Source organism: Argiope bruennichi, chromosome 5, assembly GCF_947563725.1.
Source record: "Argiope bruennichi chromosome 5, qqArgBrue1.1, whole genome shotgun sequence".
NCBI lineage: Eukaryota > Metazoa > Arthropoda > Arachnida > Araneae > Araneidae > Argiope > Argiope bruennichi.
Window position 1 is genome coordinate 37594312 of NC_079155.1, and position 24386 is coordinate 37618697.

At 27.8% G+C, this 24386-nt stretch overlaps 1 protein-coding gene across 2 annotated transcripts in view; it reads left to right on the forward strand.

Moving 5' to 3' along the window:
• The first annotated feature begins 3113 nt into the window (after window positions 1-3113).
• LOC129969666 (synaptotagmin-7-like) overlaps window positions 3114-24386 on the forward strand; it is a 292924-nt gene continuing 271651 nt past the window's right edge. For both annotated transcript variants that reach the window (XM_056084322.1, XM_056084323.1), the window contains exon 1: window positions 3114-3226. The gene's annotated coding sequence lies outside the window, so the exon portion shown is untranslated. The remainder of the gene's footprint in view (window positions 3227-24386) is intronic.

Sequence of the window (24386 nt, forward strand, 5' to 3'; positions counted from 1 at the left end):
TAGGCAAACACATTGAAGTAAAATTTAAATCATACGGGGAAAAATACTGTTAATATATGTACAAAAGGAAATGAAAGATGATTTACACTGTACAAAGGCAGATAAATGAGGAGGCCAAGCTATATTGTTCTTTAGAAGGTAGAGTTAGTTGCATTATAAGACTTATTTATGCTAATTAATTTTAATTTTATTTTTTAATAAATAAGAAATCAATTAAATTCTATTCTAGCACTATTCTCTATATAAAGGTTAATTTATATTCTGCTACATCTATTTCACATTTAACAGCATGATTTTAATAATACTTCATGAGTGAAAATATATTCATTAATAGCATTAAAGAATTCTGTAAATACACCTTTTGGCCAATTAACTTTATCATTTATCTATTTAATTTTATGTACTAATTAATTTCTTAAAATATTTAACTAATAGTAGTTAACGGAATAGTTAAGAAATAAGGAAACTAATTTTAAGAAATATTTTGAACAAACGATTATTTCTAGACATATCCTAATGCAAAATGTCGTACAAAATTGTGAGATTTTATATTTATTTATTTCATATTCAACCATATTAACATTATTACGAACATATTTAATATCCCGCGATATTATTTATATGTTCTAGTAGTGTTTTTCCCTTTGTATATTTTTTTAAACTTTTTTTCTACAAAATTTAAAGGAAGTTTTTGCCAGAATTTTTCTTTATGCAATATTTATACCTGACTTTTCTTTTTCAAAGTAAATTTAACCCTGCAATATGGAGGGAATTACTTATTTTGTCCGACAATTTTTCCATTCTAGTTTCACCAAACGTTCTTTAATGATATAACGATACCAGAACATATCTTTTCTTATTATTCGTATAAATAATCGCGTGCTTTAAGGTAATAAATTCAATTCTTTGGATCGATTGTAACCATTTTTCTTTACTGGAGTGTGGAAACGTCGGAAACTGCAGCTGCTGAAAAAAAAAGAAACTTTCTCCAACTTTGATTCATAAGAATGATACTAGAGTTTAAGGCGATTTTTGTTTTCGGAAAAGTGTTTTGGTTGGTAAAATGTTGAACGCATTTAGCTTATGGTGGTTATTTAAAGATGTTTTGAATAAAAGATGAGATTTCTGAAAAATATAAGATGAGAATTTTTTGAAAAATAATTTATTCTTTTTGAACAAAAATATTTTTGAAATTTATTACATATCAAGAATTAATTGTGCAAAACAAATGTGAGAAATATTTTTAATTTAGACAAAAAATAAAATTTAAAATTATTTCTTTAATAATTATGTATTATTTCTTTTTGATTTGATCAAATTACTTTCTAATAATGACAATAAATATCTAAACGCAATAAAAATAAAAATAAATTTGAATAGCTATAACTTTTAATTAACGGTCATCTTTAATGTCATGAATGTTATATATTTGTATGAAACTCACAGCTAACAATTTTAAACATTAAGAAAATTTTTGGATAAGATGGTAAAAAATATTTGACTAATCTGTTAGAATTTGAATTCGAAACCAGAAATCTGATTTCTATTGTATATTATTAATTTGTTGATATCATAACCTGAATTATGATTTTTAAATAAAGAAGAAAAGAAATAATGAGATAGTACTGAAGTAGTTTCGATTTCACTTAGCAATAATGATTTGTCCAAAAATCGAAAGCTTATTTCTAAATATTTAGAAAGAAATGCTGTTATAAAACACATAAAAATATACTTTTTCAATATTGAAGAAACATCACTAGATTTTTTTTCAGAGAAAGTTAGTGCGTGTTTGAATGTCCCAAATTATTAGCAGATATTCATTTTAATGAAAGTTATCAATAAATGTTTTCTTAAATGAAAAAAAAAAGAGAAGGAATCACAAAAATTATATGTTTTGTCCTAAAGTGAAAGGACTTAAACTTTGTAGAGAAAGTTTTTTTTTTTTTCACAACTACATTGCATATTAGGTTTTTTAAATAAAGAAGAAAAGAAATAATGAGATAGTACTGAAGTAGTTTCGATTATATATGTAATAAATGATGAAACAATATTGGCCAACAAGTTTTTGCAGTGGATGCAGCGCAATTAGGAATTAATAAAATATATAACAAACTGCTGCAAAAGTTTATTCCGAAAAGAAAGTATACAAAGGTATTTGTTGAAATAGTTCTGCAATTTGAAGATATTTTTTGTTCATAAAAATAGAAATTTCCTGTTTTTATGTTCGTAAATCCCATATTATTTCTTCAAATAAACAGTCACTGATCATTCTAAACTCAAATGTGATTTAAATAATTTTTTATAATAGTTCATATGATATAGCTGTTTTGTTCAATCTATAAATAATTTGAAAAGAGTTATCAAATCTGAAATAAAACAAAATAATCGCCAAATAATTTTCTCATCATATCTAATAAAACTTTCAAATGTATAGAAACTACATTCATTTGTAACTTATTTGTATAAACAGAAGCATTCAAGAAAAAAAACTCAATGAAGTATTATATTATCAGCAATAAAGTTTCATATTTATGTTTCACGTGGATTTTTATTCAAATTCCTGAAAAAAAATAATATAAACATCATATATAAATGCTTGCCTTATTTTAATATTTTTATCATTTTTCAGAAAAGGCATGGCTGTCAAAAAGCATCGTCTTGTACATAAAAATTTATTTTTATGTTTTTTTTATCGTTATTAAGGATTCTTTTATTTCATTCAGAAAAAATGGGGAGGCAAAAACATTCGCATATGCTCTTATTTTTCTCTCCCCCTTTATCTTTTTTTTTCCTGTCATATTTCTGAAAGTCACTTATCCAAATTAAAGTGAGAATCCCTACTAGAAAGGAAAAAGGACGTGACATATCTGGTGACAATCGATTTTGGAATGAATCTGCTTATGAGAAGACCACCATCAAATTTCCACATCAGCAGGTGGTGGCGAAAACACGGAGCGGGAGACTCCCCCCATACATTTCCACCCAAAGGACTCAGCAGCTCACTTAATGCCTGGTACCGACAGGTGGCAGTACATATTCAGTGTACGGGTATGTGAAATACCGTAAATTCTCACTAGGTGGCGCTCGTAACGGACACCTTTCTTTCGGTCAGGTCGGATCCGGTAGTCCGGCAGAACAGCTCCCCGACTTCGCGAGGAGCATATTCATGTCCCCGGATAGCGGGTTCTGTTGACGCTGTTGCCCTGGCGGGTCCTGACGACCTCAGGTCGGTCAAATACTTACTTGCTTGTTATTTACTTATTTTTTCGTTGCGTCTTAGTTGCGGTTGCGGGAAAAGTTAAAATTATATAGCAATGTTTATAAAAAGTGTAATATAACTTGTTAGAAAAAGTTTTGCGAAACTTTACAAATTTTTTATTTGTTTCTTTGTACATGTTTTCCTAAGATGATAGTTCATTTTTTCTTTGAAAATGCGCGTTTTATAAATGGATTATAAAAATTAGAGTGTATATTTAAAGGAATTAGATTATAATTAATAATTTAAAACGGAAACAAATTATACAAAATTATTTATTTTATTTTAAAAAACAATTTGCTTCTGTTTATTATTATTATTATTATTGTTTTTACCAATTTAGATGCATTAGGTAGTGAAAGCAAGTTGTTTAAAATGTATTTAGTGAACAAAACTTTCTGTTTCTCAAGTTTTTGTACTAGTTTTTAGAGAATGGGCATGAGTCCAAATGTGATGTTTGTAAACAAATTCTTAGATTTTGCGAGTAAAAACTTTAATAACAACTTTTTTAACAAAGGAAAACGATATTTTTTTATATTCCATATTTAAAATTAAATATCTTTCCTGGAAGCGTGAATTTAAAAACTAGAAATGAACAATATAATCTTTTAAAGTCGCGTCAAATTGCATTATATTACGGAAAAAGTGCGCATAATTAAATTATAATAAAGTGGACAGAAATTCAATTTTATATGTATACGTGCTTTCTACTTTTCCTGTCTTTTAATGTTTTTAGTCCTGAATAGCAGTTTATTTATGTTGTTAAATTAAAGAATGACAGATGATTAATGATTATATTTACGTGTCATTCCTTTTATGTAATTACATTCTGAATTATTTATATAGTTTAATGAATATCAGTTTAGTTATTTAATTAGTAAAAAATAATTGTATAAATTGTTGAGTTTAGTTCCTAAATTTATTCTTTTTTCCATTTGATAATTAAAAAACATTTATTGTCACAAATTAATATTGCATATTATTGGAAAAAAATTGAAATTATCAGAAAATAATAAATAAATTGATGTTTTATAATATTGTAAATAATTTAATAATAATATTATACTGTAAATTAATCATTTACGATTTAGAATAATTAAATAAATTTGTAGTACTTTGGCATAATATTATATTTATTTAATATAAAATTTTAATAATTTATTTAATATAAAATATTGAAGCATGAATTTAAATTGAGATTTGATAATTATTTTTTTGCATAGATCGCAAGAAATGTTACTTTTAAATTTTATATTTCGGATTAAAAAAAGATTAAGGAATAAAGCATATTAAAACGATTATATTATTATTGGTTATTGCAGATACTTGGTTCATATGAAATAATTTGCCATTAGTCCAAAGAAAATAATAAACTTCAGAATCTACTCATAATTCAAAATATTGTGCATTTATTAGAGCTTTATTTTGCTAATTGTTCCTAATTTGTGTGAGGATTTTTATAGAAGAATATTTTTCCACACATTTTTAATCATCAAAGAATGTTTTACGCAAATTTTTCCATTGTTATAAGCTCTCTTCCTCTACTTTATACACACATTTTTATTATAAGTAAGAAATTTGTGATTATATAAAAACATTTCAGCCATTTTTCTTTTTGTAAATTGTAATTTCTGTATAACATCTTGTCATTTTTCATTTTTAAAATGACAGAAATTTGCAAAAGAAATAAAATAATACCTCTAAAATAAAGAAAGAGTTATAATGACTTTCCATCAATGATAATTTGATTTTGAAGTATATTAGTTTATAAAACATAATCATTCTCATAATTTAAGATGTATTTTTAATTGCCGTTTCTATTCTTTTCATTTTCATTTCGTTTTTGATTGAAATAACCTTAAATTAATTAATTTTAAATTCTTCTTTTCAGAAATTAATATAAAAAATCCAATATATGAAAAGAATTTTTATAATTTTGTATGATATATTGTCTAATTTAGAAAAGATTTAAAAATATCGTTTGTAGTTCGACTTTTTTTTTCTAATTTTAGTAATAATCTAAATTCTTTAGCTCTTACATAATTGGCTTATTAGTAATTGAGTTCTTTATTATCAATTAAGTTATTTCGTATTTTAAAGCACTTGTTTATTAATTATTGCAAACTTCTTTCGCAATTCAGCATTTTAAAAAACTAATTACTTAGCAGTTTTCTAACTTTTAAATGTGTATATATATATTTAAAAAGTTCGATCTTTAAACGAATTTGCAAGTTTTATCGACTATTATTTTATTATTATTAGTTATTTATCGATGGAATTAAAATTCAAAAACACTAATAGTGTTTTTAGTTATATTGGCAAAAAAAAAGTAGTCCGGGAAAATACGAAAGTATAAAGTATATAAAGAATTGAACACGATAAAATAAAATAGGATTGATTCTAGAATGCATATATGTGGAATGTTGGTGTTTAAAACCTTAATATTTGAAATATATCTGCATTATTATAATAGAGATAACTGTGTTTTGCTTCAAAAAACAATTTAACATCTATGAAAATTATTATTTGTATTGAAATCATTCTGTATTGGTAAAATAATCATTTTGTTGATATTCTGAAATTTACACTCGTTTTCGATCATTTATTCTCTGTTAAACTTTATTGGAAAATGCCCAAACGTTAGCCTTTATTTTTAAAGTTATATTTGAGAACGTGCCATTTACAATTAAAAAAAAAAATATTATCACTTACAAGTCAGCGTTTCAATTTATGATTCATTTTTGTTGGAAAAATTACTTTCCAGTTTTCCACCTTTTTATCAAGTGAGAACATGATTTTGTTTTGGTTAGGGGGTTTTGAAGCTCGAAATCACGTAGGCAATGAATACTGAAGCTCGAAATCGCGTAGGCATTGAATATTGAAATTCGAAATCGGGTAGGTAATGTATAAAGCATAAATGGCAATTTTCATCATCATCTTTTAATCGTATATATTTTTTACCTGCTTTTACCAGTATTGCATTAATATTATGTATGCTTCTTTGAAAGCAGATGAGTTTTTAAAAGGTTGACCTGCTTTTAGCAGTATTGCTTTATTATTACGTATGCTTCTTTGACAGCATATGTGTTTTTAAAATGTTGACGTAGAACTATTACATCATAGATGTTATTTCATCGAGTTTCAGTTCGGTGGAGCTTATATATATATATATATATATATATATATATATATATATATATATATAGGTTAGAGGCCGATAGAAGTTTCATGATTATTTCAAACCGGTTAGTGACTTAAATTAATTAAGACAAAAAAAAAAGAATAATGTTCTCACATGATGACACGAAATTTGCCATCGTAGATTTTATTTTAATTTTTTACCAGTTTTTTGGGATTTTTTAATTTTTTTTTATTAATATCAATAATAATAATATTTTTTGTTACGTAAAATGTAAAAAATGGCAATAAATCTTAACTTATGATTTTCCATAAGTAATATCCTGTGAATATCGTGTATCCTACGGCTTATAATTGAATGGCCGTTGCGAATTTTTATAAATTTAAATTAATATCCTTCTCAGAAATCGTAATTTTAATATTATATTAAATTTTTTAGTGAAATTTACATAATTGTCAATTTAACTACATTATGAAGTTAAATAGAAATATTAAAATGCAATTTGAAAATTATTTGATAAAAATAATTTATATTTACTTTAAAGAATTTGGAATATCCTTTGTTAAATTTATCACGATAACGTATCATTTCCTAATAATCTTAAATTTCATTTTTCCCCTTTTATTTTTCTAGAACAGAGATAGCAGTTTCTTGAAATTGAACGTTTCGGCCAATTAGCCCAATTCAGGAACGTTTATCTTCTATTTTCGTCTTTATAAGGCATTAAATATATCTTCAGGCGATAAACTCTTCAACGCATTAAAATTTTTTACTAGACGGAACTTTACGATATTGTTTTTTCGTAATAGCTTGCTTGCTTTGAAAATTACTGATTTCCTTTCCTCAGTTGCTTTCTATATATATTCTTAGTTTAATAAAAAAATAAGATCGTTTTATTAAAGTGTCAAAAAAACGCTATTTTATAATATATAATGTAATTTTTTTTCTATAAAAGTTTTTACTTTTATCGTTTTAATTTTAGATAACATTGCTTAATGTGCTTAAAATGGGTTCTTACCTGCCTTTTGCTTATAATTAAGTAGCTCTAAAATGTAATATTTGATTTAAAAGAAGTACTTGATTCATATTGAGGTATTTTCAATGTAATTAAATGTCGAATGTTATTGTAATTACATGCAAGATTTTATTTTTAATAATTTATATGCATTTTATTCGAAATACCTTTGTAATATCATATTAAAAATTATTGTATTATATATCGGTCAAATCTCGAAATTTTCTTTGTAAAACTAATTTATTCGACATTCTTTTTAATGAAAAACATTATTTGCAAATGTTGTAATTTCACATACAAAAGTTTCTTTGTATGGCATGCATTATACATATAAAATGTTAATTGAAAGTTCTTTATTTGATGAAGAAACGTTATTTTGGGGCAATGAAACTCCTTAAAAAATGTAATCTATAAATATCAGTTTGAATTTTCTTCAATAGGAATAATTTAAAGTTGCACGAAATTCGATTTTGAAACATATTTTTTTTTTATTACGAGAAAATATAATTATAGAAAAGAGAAAGTAGAAAAGGAGGTATATAAATTTTGTTGATTCTAAATGCGGATATAAAACAGGAATATCGACATAATTTAAATTTTCCGTTGAAAAATTTCAACTTTCACGCAGATGTGAATTAAAAATTATCATACTGAATTTAAATTCTCCAAAAGATTATTCAGACATGAGAGAACAACAAAAAGACATATATTCTGTCTGAAATATTGTATATTACCCGTTGATTACCGATTGGGGATTTACCATTAGGTCATTCAGATAGAAATATAGTTAGATCTTTTTTTTTTTAACTCGGTTTTATAAAAATTTTTAATAGTAGTTAATGCAACATTTCTTGAGTGAAAATCTACATTTTGCCTAAGAGCCTATTAAAAGATTTGATATTTTATGCTATTGGCTTTATATTTTTGGTAATTGTAAGCAAATTGTTTAAAATGTTTTGAGGCAATAGGCAATGCTTTATTTTTTATTCATTAGAAAACAGAATTTTAAACTGGAATACAGTTTCATCAGAAAACAATGTAGTAACCGCAATGTCACCATCAAATTAAACGAAATTCAGTGGAAGTCAAAAAAAATGAACACGTAATACAAATCGATATGCCGTTTTTCCTTCTAAAACTGATAAATTTTAGTTAATTTCGTAATTTTAAATAAAAATAAAATAAAGAGTACATAAAAAAATGATACTTAGGAAAATTCCAATAAATAAATACTGAGTTCGATGACATCTATAGTTCTGTAAGTTGTTGTAACAATGTACATATAAATGTTCTTAATAATTTCTTACCAACTGATTTCCTGTAGAAAAATAGGCACTTACGTTCTAACCGCATATCGACTATTAATTACCAAAAAATCGTCGAAGATTTAACGGAAAAACATCCTCATATCCATTGTAAATCTAAAAGATTGTAAAAACAATCAACTAGATTTTCAAAGATAGACTCTTCATGTCAATAGTTTTTTTATTACTAGAATTTGACTATGTTCGTCATTGGCATTCGGTTAATACATAAATATCAAAATATATAATTGTGAAATTAAACTTCATTTAATTATCTTTGCATGTAAATTATCAGGATCCTTACGTTTCCTTCTAATTAATTTGGCCATGCTTGATTTTAATAGATAAAGTGGTATTTGCCCTTAGCACGGGTGCCATTCATTACATTGTAAAGTAATGGTGACAATATAGCAACGTTCTAGAAAAAGTTGCCAAACGAATATCAGAGCTTGGTACATTAGTGATGTTGCCAAAAGCGGAGAGAGTTATCATTAAGCTAAAATATTCATCACCAAATATTGCTCATAAAGTAGCAACATGTTATAAACGGTATCAAAATTTTAACGATTAGAAATTGCCCCGTGTTAATGGAATATTCCCAATATAAAAATATAATAAATGCTCTTCAAGCAGTCTGAATCGAAATAATGTTCATTATTTAGCAATGTTCGATGAAGTGCAAATTTGAAATATTTGTTTACGTAATTCATTCATTACCTTTGAATACCAACCATAACAAAGTTTCAATTACAGTATAATTTTTTAATTCTTTCGAAAATACTTTATAATTTTTTCATAGCATTAATAAACCTGTCCATGATGTTTGCACTAAAGCACAATAATTTAAAGTACAATTTAACAGATATATATTTCAAAAATTAATTGAATTCCCTTTATTAAACCAACTTATGTTATCATTCTATTTCAACGCATGCACTTGTCGACAAAATAGGCTGCCTATCCATCTAAGGCCGAGAGTGTTTAATATTTTAAAATTCGCTTTAGATAAAGCCATATTATTTTCCTGTATTCCTTTCTGGACAGAACATTCCTATTTAAAGGATCTAGTGTCGGTTTATTTTACTGGATGTGAGATAAAATAAATGCTTGTCCTTGAAGAAAGTCTTAAGTTGACAGCCTCTGTGTTCTTGGTATGTCAAGTCTGGAATCGATTTTTTTTCTGCGTAGTTTGGAAAGGATGAGAGCTATAAGTGAGTGGAAATTGCATCTGAGATATTATTATATACACATTTTATTTTAAACGTTCATAAATATGCAATTTTTTTTTCAAATTTTATGATACATTTACTTTATTTTAAAGCAGCGTTAAAGCAATTTTCATCAGAATATGATAGTGATGGTTCTAATTTTATTTAAGCATTTCTAGCAAAGTCCATAAATCAAACAGAGGAGTGGTCTCTTCAAAACTTTCTCGCATATTTTCTCATAAAAGCGTGATTCTATAGAACGTCATGCATAGGACTGGCAGTTAGGACTACAACAGTTACGAAATATTTATCTTTGGCGTGAATTTAACATTTTTGCTGAATCCATTGCGGGCTTCCTGGCGATTAACCCCTGGCATGTTGTTTATAATATCCGAAAATCGAATTTGTGTTTTAGGCGCGTTTTTCCCAATTGATCGAAATAAAGATTTGATATAAAATTACACTTAAAGTCCCAAAATCCCATACCAAATTTAATATATATAAGTTACTGCCTTTTTGAGTTATCGCATTTCTATATTTGTGAAAGTACAAATCGACAGATTGTCAACCCCTTTTTAAATTTGGTTCAAATTTTTGTATCGGATCTTATGTCTCTAGTTATATTCACTTTGTAGTTATTGAGTTAACATATTTCAACAGCAGAATAGATAGACTTCCTCTAAACTGATTTTGCTACAAATTTGCTAAAGATTTTCAAATATAGTATAAAGACTATATACCAAATTTCAACTTTCTAGTTCGAAGCGTTTTTGAATTATTTTTATCACAGACACATGGGCATTTTCCAAATTTTTTTTCGAACTGAAAGATGTCTAAAATTTGAAGAATCGTCAAAATCTCCAGTTCGAATTTTTTGACGATTACAATATTTTCTCTATACTACGTAAACGGTGAAGTAAAATTTTATATAGAAGTGGAACAGTAATAATTTTCGTTGACCTGTACTACTTTGAATCACTTCAACACGTCTGATTTAAAATTTCAAACCTAGCTCCATTATATAGGGACCGTGATTGGCTTCCTCAGAGATACTTAACATGCATTGGCACATTTTTGTGTTTTACTTCAGTAGAAGCGAAAGAAACCTTCAGAAATTTTAACACAATTATAATCAGTTCATTGCTAAAATGACGATGTGGCTATTAGTATACTGTTAAGATTAAATATAATCAGGGGATTAAAGTAATACCTTTTTTTATTGTTGAAACATGGATTTTATATTCTTTTCCAAATACTAGTTTTTTAAGATAAGAACTAAACAATCCTTTTTCTTATTTTTGAAGTCTATATTTTTGGATTAAGGGCTTTAACTGAAATTTCACACTTGAAAATTTAAATTAAATTTAAATTAAAAAATAATTAAACTTTTCAAAAACTTTTCTAACTGGGCTTTTATTATTCAAGAGCAACTAATTTTTAGCTCTATCTCCCACAGTTTGCTGAATTGAATGTTTGGAATGATTTTTCCACTATGTTTGCCTCAAGAAATAATTTACAAATAATATACGATATTCAGCCAATAGATGTTATCAAATTAATATTTTTTTCAATTAATTTCTGACATATTATTAAATAAGAAATCATTCATCCATAATTCATAATCCATCTTCTCTAAGGAGTAGGTAATAATTTTACCCAGAGTACATGCAGGATCTTCTAACAATCAATCTGAATAAATGATGTTTCCACAACATACCAATTAAATCCTCTTCCTATAGATATCTAAGACATTCCTAACATGAGCTACGTAAGACTCTTAGCCAATGATTATTTGAAATTGTCTTACACAACTACTTAGGGGCGCTTTGATTCCAGTCATTGTCTTGTCGAATTACAATGTCTCATTCCCATGATTGTGTCTCACTTGAGTATCATTTAAGGTTGTAGTAAGAGTGTTGTAATGTTGAGACAGTCTAGTGATAGTTTAGGAATTATTAATGTCTACAATGCAGTTACATTCCTTTTTTGTATGCTTGTAATTTATGAGTTTGTCATAGATTACAAAGTGGCCACAAATTATCTGAGCAATCTCATAACTGAATAATTTACGATACATTATTTGTAAAATATCAGTTCACCATTAGATTATTGGAATAGTATCATATATTTACAGATAATAATCTTGGATGCTTTTAAGGATGTTTCAGCATGAGATATAGATGGCTATTATTAAATAATCTATCTCTGTTCGTGTAATCATCTGAAGCAAATATTGGCCATTTAACTTTTAATCTATTAGATATAGGTATATATTTACTTTTTGAAAAAAAAACCCTTCAAAATAAGAAAAAAAAATCTGTCTCTTGTACTTTGAATTGAATTTTTGATTAATGAATTATAAAATTTCCATTTCGTTACAATCCCGATTCCATTAATATATTGCTACGGATTTTTCCACCGCCGGGATCTTTTGATAGTGGGTGTATGGTGTGAGAACAAAATCAGCAGGCCTTAGTAAAAAAGAAAGACGTCTTTTTACACGAAGACACGAGTACACAAAGACAACGAATACACAGACAGCAAATGTTTACAGCCGAGACGAACAAAGGTCAGCACACAGTAGCTCACTACAGCAGACAGTAGCCCACAAATAGTAATTGTCCACAGCACACGAAGCGGCCAGACAGAATCCATCAGGAGAGGAGATCTTCGGAACTTCACTCTACGGTCTCTCCAACAACTGAACTTTTCACTGTCTCTTCTCGATTTAGCTGCCAACTCACTACTTCTCACAACTGGCTATTACACAAAAGATACGGCCCTATTTCCACAGTAGACAACATAATTCGGTACACAACGGTTAAGCACTCACTCCACACAACGTTGGAACTCCGCTGTTGCTTCCCTTTCCTCTCGAAGACTCGTTAGAATTGGAAACATTTTGTCGGCGACTACGACTACAATTCACAACGACGAATCTCGAAGACAACACACAGCTTGAGAGTGTTGTCCTTTTATAGTTCCCGGGAGGCGGGGCTAGAAGCTTCTAGACCAATCAGGCGTATCTCGGTTCCTAATGGACGGATCGACAAAATTCTCGAAGTTTCGAGCATTATCCATTTTGTCACCACAGTCACCAAATTCGTCACCAAGTCTCCAAATGCTCGCCAAGTTTGTCGCCAAGCTCTGGGATCACTGGCTCAGCATCCGGCAGCATGACTTAAATCAGTCTTTCTTATGATGACACTATCCGCGCTGGAAAGCAAAATTATATATATATATATAATTTGAAAAACCAGTTCTTAGTAGATCCGTCAACCAACGAATAATTGAGGAAAATGAGAACTTTTATAATCAAAATTAATGAAATTCATAGCTTCATAACCTAATCAGATTTAGTTACAGAAAAGTGGTATTTTTTTTATTTAAAATACAAGTCCATGAAGAGTAGGTTAGATGAATGGAAGATTAGACTTTCAATTTCTTAGAAGTGCATTAAATGACATAAATGTCATAATATATACTATTAATGTCGTTTAAGGAATTTTTCAATAGTGTTTGTAGAAGAGTGATATTGTTTTATTTAACATACTAGAGCATTAACAACGTATTCGTAAATATGATTTTTAGGTTCCATGAACTATATAAGAATTTAGACTTTTAATTTCTTAGAAGTGCATTAAATGACTTAAATATCATAATTTAAACTCTTTTGCTGTTCAAGGAATTTTCAACATTGGTTACAGAAGAGTTGTATTATTTTATTTAAAATGCTAATATATTAAGAACATATTAGTGATATATGATTTTTAGGTTCGATGGATTACATAAAAATTTAGACTAGTAATTTTTTAAAAAAATACAATAAATGACACAAATACTATAATCACATAAGCTCTTAATGCTGTTTAATGAATTTTTCAACATTTAGAATTTGAAATATGCGTCTGTCTCTAAAGGTTCAGAAGTTAACTATTGTGTCACGATAAGACAGTCACCCTGTATTATAATTTCTTTAAAGCTTCATAAAGCTCATTCCATTAGGCATTTATTTTTGAATAAATAACATAAATAACCATCCTATATATGATATAATACAGATTCGGTGGTCTTTTGCAATAAAATGTGCAATCCTCTTCCAAATTTTTGTGCCATCACTTATTTCCACTTGAAACATTTGTTTAGTTTAGGTACAGACCTCTTTTTGAGATCCTAACATACATTACCTGTATTAATAAAATAAATTGTTTTTAGAAAAGACGCAGATATTGTCATTTTCTGGTTTTTAACCTTGTTGAAAATATTCTGAAAAAAAAAAAGGAATTTGTAACTCTTTTCCGCAATGGTAAAAGGAACTGTAGTTTTCCTAGTTGCACTTATAGTAAAAACAGAAAATGCTGGTAGATTTGTGTTTTTCTCGAGCATTCGTAGCGACTGCATCGAAGAGTAATTTAATTAATTTCTCATTCCTCTAGAGAAATCATCCTAGAAGGCATCTTTCACAACAAATCTACTCAAAATAGAACTATGGTCAGAATGACTGATGTATTTTTCTCTATCTAAAGATATGAAAGCTATATATTTATAGTATTGGGGCGATAAAACTTCTCATTAAATAAAAATGGAAAAGGGGAAATAAAATGTGTTATTGTTTTTTAATTAAATTTCTAATTATTGTTATATTTAAGTTTATTATTTGTAATTTTAAATTTTGAAATAAGTAGATGCTGAATATGAACTGACTTAGTTTTCTAAATTTGTCTGCCATTTAAAATTGCATCTGATATTTTCAAGAAATTAAATATGTCTATATCTTATTAAAAAAATTGATTTGTTTAAGAAATTAAAATTTTCTAATCAATTAATTTTTAAACGCAACTTTATGGAATGATATGAACTAAGTTTACTTAAATAAATTAATTGATTAAAATATTTTAATTCCTCAAAAACATCAGATTTTTTTTAGGAATTAAAATATCATAATCAATTTATTTTTATGTTAGTATCCTAATCAAAACTTGATTTTTAATAGGATATAAACATGTTTAATTTCTTAAAAAAATTAGATTTTATTAAAATGATAGACATATTTAGATAGACGTATGATTTAGATATTCTAAAGGTTCTTTATTTTAACCTGAGCAAATGAGTGATTATCCAGGTTGTGATATATCCCAAATTCTTATTTAATGATAAAAAATGAAGTTCCGGGGATACAGTTTTTGTTCATAACTATTATATGAAAATACCAATTAACCAGTTTAATTGCAATTTAATTATCTAACCTTTTTGCACTCCACTTAATTAAAGACAACTAAAGACATTTTTCATTTCCCAAGTAATATAGATTATCTCTTTCGATATAGTTATATATCGATCATTAAATATAGATGCTATTTATTTATTTATCAAAATAATTTTTAAAACTACTTACATTTCACTAATTGTTCAGCCATTATGTCCTTCATGAAATGCGATTATGATTCATTAGGCGGTTTTTCAATTCTTCTAAATACTTACTGCGCAGAAGTTTGATCACCAATTGTTTGGCCACTGTTCTTTCAATTTTAGAAAAAAAAATCTACCATTTATTTCAACCTTAATTGAGGCTATTTTATACATAATATTAGACTCGATAAATACTTACATCTCATGCTCTTTTTTTTATTTTAAATCTAAAAAATTTAATATCTAGTTTTTATATTAAAAAACAGGATATATTCATTTTGGTATACATTATTTATATCTTAGCTATCTTACAAAATATTTAATCGGTAAATAAGATAGCAATAATGGGAATAAAATAACTTTTATTACTTAATTATTAAAAATTATGATTCTGCACAAGTTGTTAAAATAAACACAAATTACTGTCGATTCGTTTTGGTGCTTATAAAATAAATTTATATAATATTAAGGAATAACATTATGAAATTATCAAAACAAATTTGTAGACATTAAAACTTTGTAGATATTAAAACTAAATTAAATATTCTTACCGAGAATTATCGTTTCCACAAGCGATTGAATTCAGGCAACCACTACTACATTCATTCCGCTTATATAACTACATTCTAAACATAAAAAAAAGTTACTCAGATGTAGCTTGCGAATTTCGCAGAAGTTCTTTTCTTGGTTCTTTGAGGGTGTCGCCATGTCTTTTGTTGCAATATACTTTCAAGTGAGCAAAAAGACTTTTTTAGATAATGACCTTTTCAGGCACGAAGTGAAAGAAAATGGTACTACAGTATTCTGGTTTAAACATCTTTGTCTGTATTCTACGAACAATGAGTTAGCCAACATACGAAGAAAGTATCAATTTCAATCGCTGTTCGGTTTTGTTAGAGAGTAGAAACGATTTGTTTGGTTTTTATTCCGACAGTGCTTAGTATTGCTTAAAAAATAACATTGGTCATGTTTTTATTGGTATCACAGCATTGTGGGATGCACATATTTTGTTCATAAAACTGATTCATCTTTTAATCATTTTGTTATTAATCTGAAACGTTTTTTCCCTGCGTTATTTATCTTATAGTAAGGAAGAGGGTTTTACAGATACTTTTTAAAAGATATTTTAATGTTACCAGGGCAAGGAAATAGACCTGACGTTGACTTTAATGATAAAATGGCCTAGAAAATACAAGAATCATGGCACTATCTTTCGAAAAGCATCGTTGAGAGAGCTTTCGAGATTAGAGGGCTCATCTAGGAAGTATTGTCAAAGAACCTATATGAGGGAGTCTGCAGTGTGAAATCTCTTTTTATTGTGAAACGAAGACTCTATTTGCCATTTTAACACTTTAATAGCTACAAGATATTTACTTGTGTGTTATTAACTGCTGCAAATGTTGTTTTGTTTATGTTTTGGATGATTTTGCTACACGTATTTAATGTTTTCTTGTGGTGTTAATCTTATTTATCTCTTAAATTGATGGTGCCGTTTTACATTATCATTACGGATATTTTTTGTATTCTATTGTATTGGAACCAGACATTACTGGCATTCGTATGATTCGCACAATTTTAAATAAGCATTTTTCATTTCTAAATTAATTATATTCCCAAGTCATGTAAATATTATATTAAATGATTATGACAGAATACAATTTAAAATATATTTAAAAGAGAAATAGCTATAATGAAAAAAAATGGACTTCGGAGGCTCTACCGTCTGGCGAATCGCAATTGCTCCAGAATATAGGAATGAAGACAATGCTTATTAATTACAATATTAGAAGGTCATTAAGGATAATTAAAAATGATTAAAAACTATTGAAAATTGATTTCTAAAGCAAATAAAAAAATATTTCCGATCGTTATGAGGAATTGTTTTGACTAGTAGAAGATGCAAATATGGTTTTTCCCAAGATAAAAATTAAAAGAAATTATTAGTGAATTTTATATCCCGCTTGTTTCAGTTAAAGATTATTTAACTGCTTAACTGTTTTGCCCGAGTGCTATACGTGCATCGATTTATCGAATTTTGATAGTTGTAAGCAAAAAATTAACCATTCATAACGATTATAATTCCATTTTAAAATTACTTTGAATACATAGATAAGTCAAATATTCAATGGATTTCCATTTGAATTAAAATAAGAAAATATTCCCAAAATAGAAGGTGTCATCTTATTAGATAGTAAAGAAAATGAAACAGTTAAGGGATTAAGATAGTTGTATCGTTCACAAATGACTATAACTTTCATTTAAACAACAATAGGAAAAAGATAGAATATAAAAGGAATTGTAATAGGTTGTTAGCATACATTATAATTGCTCTGTGTATCTTTGGTAGGCATTATTCCAGCGTTAGTTCCGTTTCAATAAATTGAAAGATATTCTCGTTGCTTGCACTTAATTCGTCCATTATTGCACACTAAATATTTATTAAGACATAATCTATTTAATTTCCAAAATGAAGACAGAAAAGACAATTTCAGCAACCTGAATAAGGTTATTGGTTTAGTAGTTTTAGTTTAGTTATATTAATGCCTCATTGTAAAGCAACACTAGGGCTATTTTGGGAAGGACCTAGTAATTTCGAACCGCGGTTGGATGATGACACTAGCAGAAAGACCTTTGCCCGTAATGAATTTAACTTGCAACAGACGTCCTTACACGACGGTTCTTCGAGGGAATCAGGTCTCTAACCTGAGACCCTACGGCTCACGAGTCGAGACGTTACCACCAGGCCACCGCGGCCCACAACAAGGTTATTGGAATATTCTATGAGAGTTTTACTTCGTTCTTCGTTGTTCCTGTAAGATGGTGTTATGACGGGATTAATTACATTTCAAAATGAATTGAAGATTCAAGAAATAATTTTGGGTGACATAGATCGCCATTAAGCAGAACATGAAAGTAGTAGTAGGGAATTTAATGTTCGTAATATTTTAATCAACATGGATTGTAGCCTGAATATTCCTCGTGAGACAAACCGAAGTTACGTAGAGCAATTATAGCATACAGAATAAGAACCTCAAACTCAAACTATATCCACTATTTATTTCAATGTATTTTGCCTCATCATTATTTATAAAAAAAACTATATATATTTGTAATCATTGCTATTGCTCTGAATAAGTATATAAATTGAAACTTTACATATTTATTTACTAATAACAATTTATAATTGTTTAATCATATGCAGGCGGTTTCAAATAGGTTTCAAACTTTCCGAAATAAGCCCTTCATTTTTTGTCACCTTTTACTACACCTTCTTTCGACATAGGTAACCATTTCAGTTCATTCTCTCTACAAATCACATTAGGGTTGGGTGTGTCGATAAATGTCACTTTTGATTAATAAGTATGTTGCTTGCTGCGAAAACTCAACTCCCGTTGGCATGAATCCCATCGATGACTAAAAAAAATGAATATATAGGTATATGTTTTGAGTTAGACTATTAGGCTTAGCTTTTACGTAATTTTTTAAAAACATTTTTAAGTATGTATGCATTTTGCATAGAAAAATATGAATGATGAAATCATTATAAATGAATAGAAAATTAAATTCATGTAGTGGAATTTTGGAAAGAGAAATTCCTTGATGTTAATAGCGCTTATATAAAATAACTGTCTGAAATTTTTCAAATTGAATTTAAAAAATTAAAATTTATAGTTTATAAAAGTTGTATTGGAAACGTTTATCAAAAATAACTATATTTAAATGTAAATTTTAAATTTATCTTAAAATTTAAATGCATGCAATTCATTTAATTATATATTGCTTTATCATGAATTAGATTTCAATTTTAATGAAAACAATGTTTTCAAAGCATCAAAATATATTTGAAAATTAATATGAAAGATAAATTTAACAATGATGTTCTCTTCAAGAAAGATGTCAACCTCGATGTTACAAATATTAACAATTTTATTCTTATTATTTGGTATAAGTACGTTCCATGTTTGATTTAAGTTCCTCTAACAATTTGGGATGGTCGTTTCAATGGAAATTATTATAAAAACATAGGAAAAAAACCGGTTCACTGATTCTTTACTGTAATGAATAAATTTTTCTGGTTGTGACAAGTCAGTTGTGCTTACATGTTACTTTGAAATAATAATATATTGATTCAAAGTAAATTTTAGCTTCACTAAAATTTTTATACAGCAAAAATTTATTTATTGCACGTTGGCTCCGTTTAGACAAATCAGAACTTTCCTTATACTGACCCTTTGTTTCATTGAAATATATAACATAGTTTAACGTGTTATACCAGAATTCTTCTAAAAATAATAGATTACTCCGTGTTTGCCACTTTTAGATGATCGTTTAGATGATCATGTTTTGATGTTGAATAAGTTTTTATATACATTTTATAACTTTTTTTTATTATTTCAGTAATCATATTCGGTAAATAATCTTTGATACATTAAAATTTTAAATAAATAGTTTCACACTTCTGTCATTAAAACTGAGCTGTGAACCTTTAAATTTAAATACATTCGACGATTTTAGACCATTTTAATGTCTACCTCGATGAAAATATGACATTCAATGCCGAGAGTTTCTTCGTACTAGCCATTGAGTGGCTTAAAATAACGAGAATAAAAAATAAGAAGATTATTCATAGCTGTATAAATTTCTTTAGAAAAAAGTAGAATACATTTTATTTGAAATGTTTGTCAGAAAATTTTAATAAAAATGATTGATATAATCGTAAAATTGAGCAAACATTTAGATTTTAAATTTTCATCATCAATATGTTTATTGACTGAAGCATAATTATTTATATCATTTGGAACTTTTTTATACTTTAAACTTACCTTTATTGATTTCGAAATTAACCTTCGGAACACGATTAGATAGGGCTATTATATTACTAAATCGTAAAAATTTTCAATAACATATTGCGATGAGTTATCCATACCTTTAACAAGCTCTCAAAATTATCATATACTGGTATGATAAAACTCATTTAAAAGCCGTTAATAGCAAAGCAGCTTTATTTTAATAGAAGTCAACTCAGAAGGCCATATTGTAAACGGGCATTCACAATTTCGATTGCTCTCAGAGTAATTTTTTCAGTGGATTAAAATTTCTGTATTTCATTTAAAGGCAGAAGGCGCATTCTCCAAAGGCAAATTGAAATTAAATATACAGAAATTAATTACATAAGATATGATTAAAGAGAAACTCTATACTGTAAAAGTTTAGGCTCACAGTTTGAAATCATTCTTTTACAACTCTTACAAGCCAAGAATATGTCTAATATATCGGATTACTGAAACTGAAAGGTAAATTGAAATTAAATACATAGATATTAATTATAGATTCATTGGAAGGCCTGAAAGAGTATAAATCGAATCTATGTTAATCTGAATATATTATTTAGTGATCCAGGTGACAGCGAACACTTACAAAGACCGTCGTATCTATTTACTTTGCCAGCGGTGGACACATACCTGTCACTATCTATGGTGACAAATGGTCTTATATCAACGTTGATAAATAAGAAGTTCTCCGTCGGGAGTTGATAAAGAACATCACTTCCACGGTGAGTGAAATAACTTTTACTTAGTCTGCTCAACGGAATCTCCAAAGGACAATTTGTATTGGTATCAGAGAAAAAAAATGTTAAGCTAAGCTATTTGTTCCATTAGCGAAAACCGAGAAAACTACACTGGTGAAGTCTGTGGAAATGAGAGAAATGGGGGGGGGGACTATCAGAAAAAGGTTAAGTATCTACAAAAATATCAATTGAATTTGTTTTGTTTAGGAAAAATGGTGTCTTCGTCTTGGATGATATAATTTTGATGACTTAAACTAATTTTCGAATCAATTATTTTTTTAAAACCTTATTTGAGTAATGATTTTAATAATGTATTTATTTTGTAAACTTAAGTGTTTTCTCAAATACACTATTATTTTTAAATTTCAACTATCTGCTCTATCAGAGTAAATTATTCGTAATTTCCCCTTGGTGTTTCAAAATTGTTGAAAGATCTGTTTAGTGTAGTATATTTTTAATACTATTTAGTTGTTTTGATCCGTAATGTGCAAAATGTAAACTGAGGAACCAACACGAATGAATTATCAGTTGCATTTAGGTGATAAAATTAGTTTTTTTTAAATGGTAATTAAACCAAAAGTCTAGGAAAGAATATTAGAAATGTCTGAAAAGAAGGAAAAGTCTTTTGGGATGTTAGAACATTATTTGAAACTGCCATTTGTTGTTAAATTCCAGTTCCATACTTCACCCTACCTCAATCAAAAACCAAGAAATATCTAAATGCTTGGCAAATGACATCTGAATTTTTCAATAAAACGTTTCTTTGCATATAGAACTTCAGATCTGAATGCAATTATATTTAGGCATTGTATTATGCTTTAAATGTAAAATCAAGAATGTAAAATTATGATGCTATAATAAACATGATTCTTGTATTTTTGAAGATGTATTTCTAAAATGATTCTTGTATTTCTGAAGATTCCATTTGTTTGTAGAGATATTGTATTTGCATTTCATTACTTGTCTAGTTGAGATTAATTTATGAATCTGCTTTTATAATTTAAATCTGTAAAAAATCTTTCTTTTAACCAGTCAGCAATGGCACGAGAATTAAATAACTTTAATTGGCAACAGATAAATTTAACCAAATTAGCAAGATTATCAACAATTTAGCTTTTCTATAAAATGTAATTGTTTTTAAAACACTCCACTGATTTTAGCTTACCTGTTTCTTTATTTTTTTTAATTCATAAAAATGATTAATTAGAATCTAGAAAGTTAGTTTTTAATGAAAAATTATCGATTGATCGTTGATACTCTGTATGCTTTGCTTAGTGATATTTGAAATCAAGTTTTTTAGGCATGTGATTTATGATCAAAAACAGAATATTTTCTCGCAAAAATCATGAAAGTTTTTGATTCTATGATGAGAGTTCTATGATTTTGTTACATTTTCTTGTAGAAATCACCAATTCTTTCACGAAAGTTCTAACATTTTTCCATCATTTGATTTCATTCGCCCTTGGCATTTTGAGACTCACTGTGGCAGAATGCAATTTTATTAAGAATAACTAAGCGCATTCGTGCACAGATTCATTCAGGTATCAAAAGAGAAAGAAAGGAAACTGAATAAACTCCGAATGAATATTTCATTCAATGACTTCATTTCTGTCCAAAGACAGAATTTTGTTATAATGTTTTCTTTTTACTTTCACAACCAAAAAACTTTTAGAAGTTAAAGATTGAGCTTTCGGTCATTTTTTTCAGAATTCTCTTTTATTTCCTGAATATCTTATTAAGAAATTATCAACAAGGATATAAAAAAAAGTTTTCATGAATATATCATTTATAATTCTATTACGGATTACAGAGCAAAATAAATTATACTCATAATTTCATCAATTTAACTGAATTCTTTCTATGATAATAGACATAAATGAAATTTATCTTAACATTTAGAAAGAATTCATTGTTACGTAATTTAATTATTTACTGCAGACAAATACGAATATTTAGAGCAACATATAAGTATTTTTTACTGAAGTGTTTGGATTAGAAAGGCATTTTATAAGGAATAGGAATTTTATATTATTACATTTTTACTAATTTACGAGAGATTTAACTGTATTGTAACAACAGCGCCATCTGACGAGAGGTAAGACTAAACTAGAGTAATAAAGTGAGAGTAAAAGATTGATGAACGAGAAAAAGGATATAGAGAGGTGGCAGATATTTGGTGGGGGTGACAACCCGCAAAGAAGATATCGCGCAAAGTGTTTTGGATGTATTAATTCACAAATTCGTATTTGTATTGTGTAACTGCTAGAAAGACCATGGGAATACTTGGTGTTATTCTTTGACCCAAGAACTACAGTGTTGATCAAATAATTACAGCTAATGAAAAATTGAGAATAGCTTTAAATGTTTTAAATATTTATATTCCTTCGATGACCTTAAAACACTCACCTTTCTTTAAAAAATCTCCAGTTAGTGAGTGTCCTAAAATAATTCAATTTTTTTTCTTCGAATGACTCAAACTTGGCTTTGTACGTAGGAATAATATGGCAACTCCCGGTGGAAAATAATATGTTCATTCATTGAGGCCAGGTAATAAACTACTTTTTAATTTCTGAAAACTGTAGGACGTTTTATCTATACCATCAAAAGAACGATTACTGTTCCAGATATTCAATGATTTTCAAATATTAGAGAACAAATTTTAACATTTTAATTTTCTAAGTTCAAAGGAGTCTATATTTGTTCGATGTGAAATGAACATATTTTTTTCATTTACATTCATACTGACAAAAACCTCAATTTCTGTTCTAAAAAGGTACAATCACAGAAAAACGAATAGAATTTTCAACCAAATAAATAACCAATGAACTGAAATTTCTTAATATTTAGAAAGAATCTTATAAATATCAGAATAATAGCAAGCGCACACACACACACATTTGAAAATGGAGCCACTCAGTTTTTTTATTACCTAGAAATTAGAGACCTGGACAAGTTGAAGTGTAATAGTTTAAGTACTGTATCTTCCCCTTCCCTTTTCTTTTTTTTTCCATCCTAGCAGAATATCCTCGATTGGTGACAGAGTGGCACATATGAGCATTTTGTGTTTTGAAGTACAATGAAAAAATCTGAGCATGCATTTTGGACCAAAGTTTGGCACAGAATCAAAGATTTTGAGCAAGATCATAATCCAAATTTCATCTGCTTATGTTTTTTAGCTTACATACATTCAAATAGATGGATCAGTAGGTAGTCACACTTTTAACGAATTTGGTTCAAATTTTAACGCAAATATACAATACAATATATGGCACTTTACAAGCCCGTTGGCAGTTATCTGTCAGCGATTTAAGCCAAGCGAGCGTCTCTTGCTTTTACAGTAGCGTCAACTAAGGCCAAGAGTATGACTTAGTTGCTTCATGCGTCACATACGCTTGCACACCCAATTTTTACAGGCGGGTACATTCACACATCTCACAGATAGAACACAGACGAAAAACAACCATGAACGAGCCAGGACTCGAACCC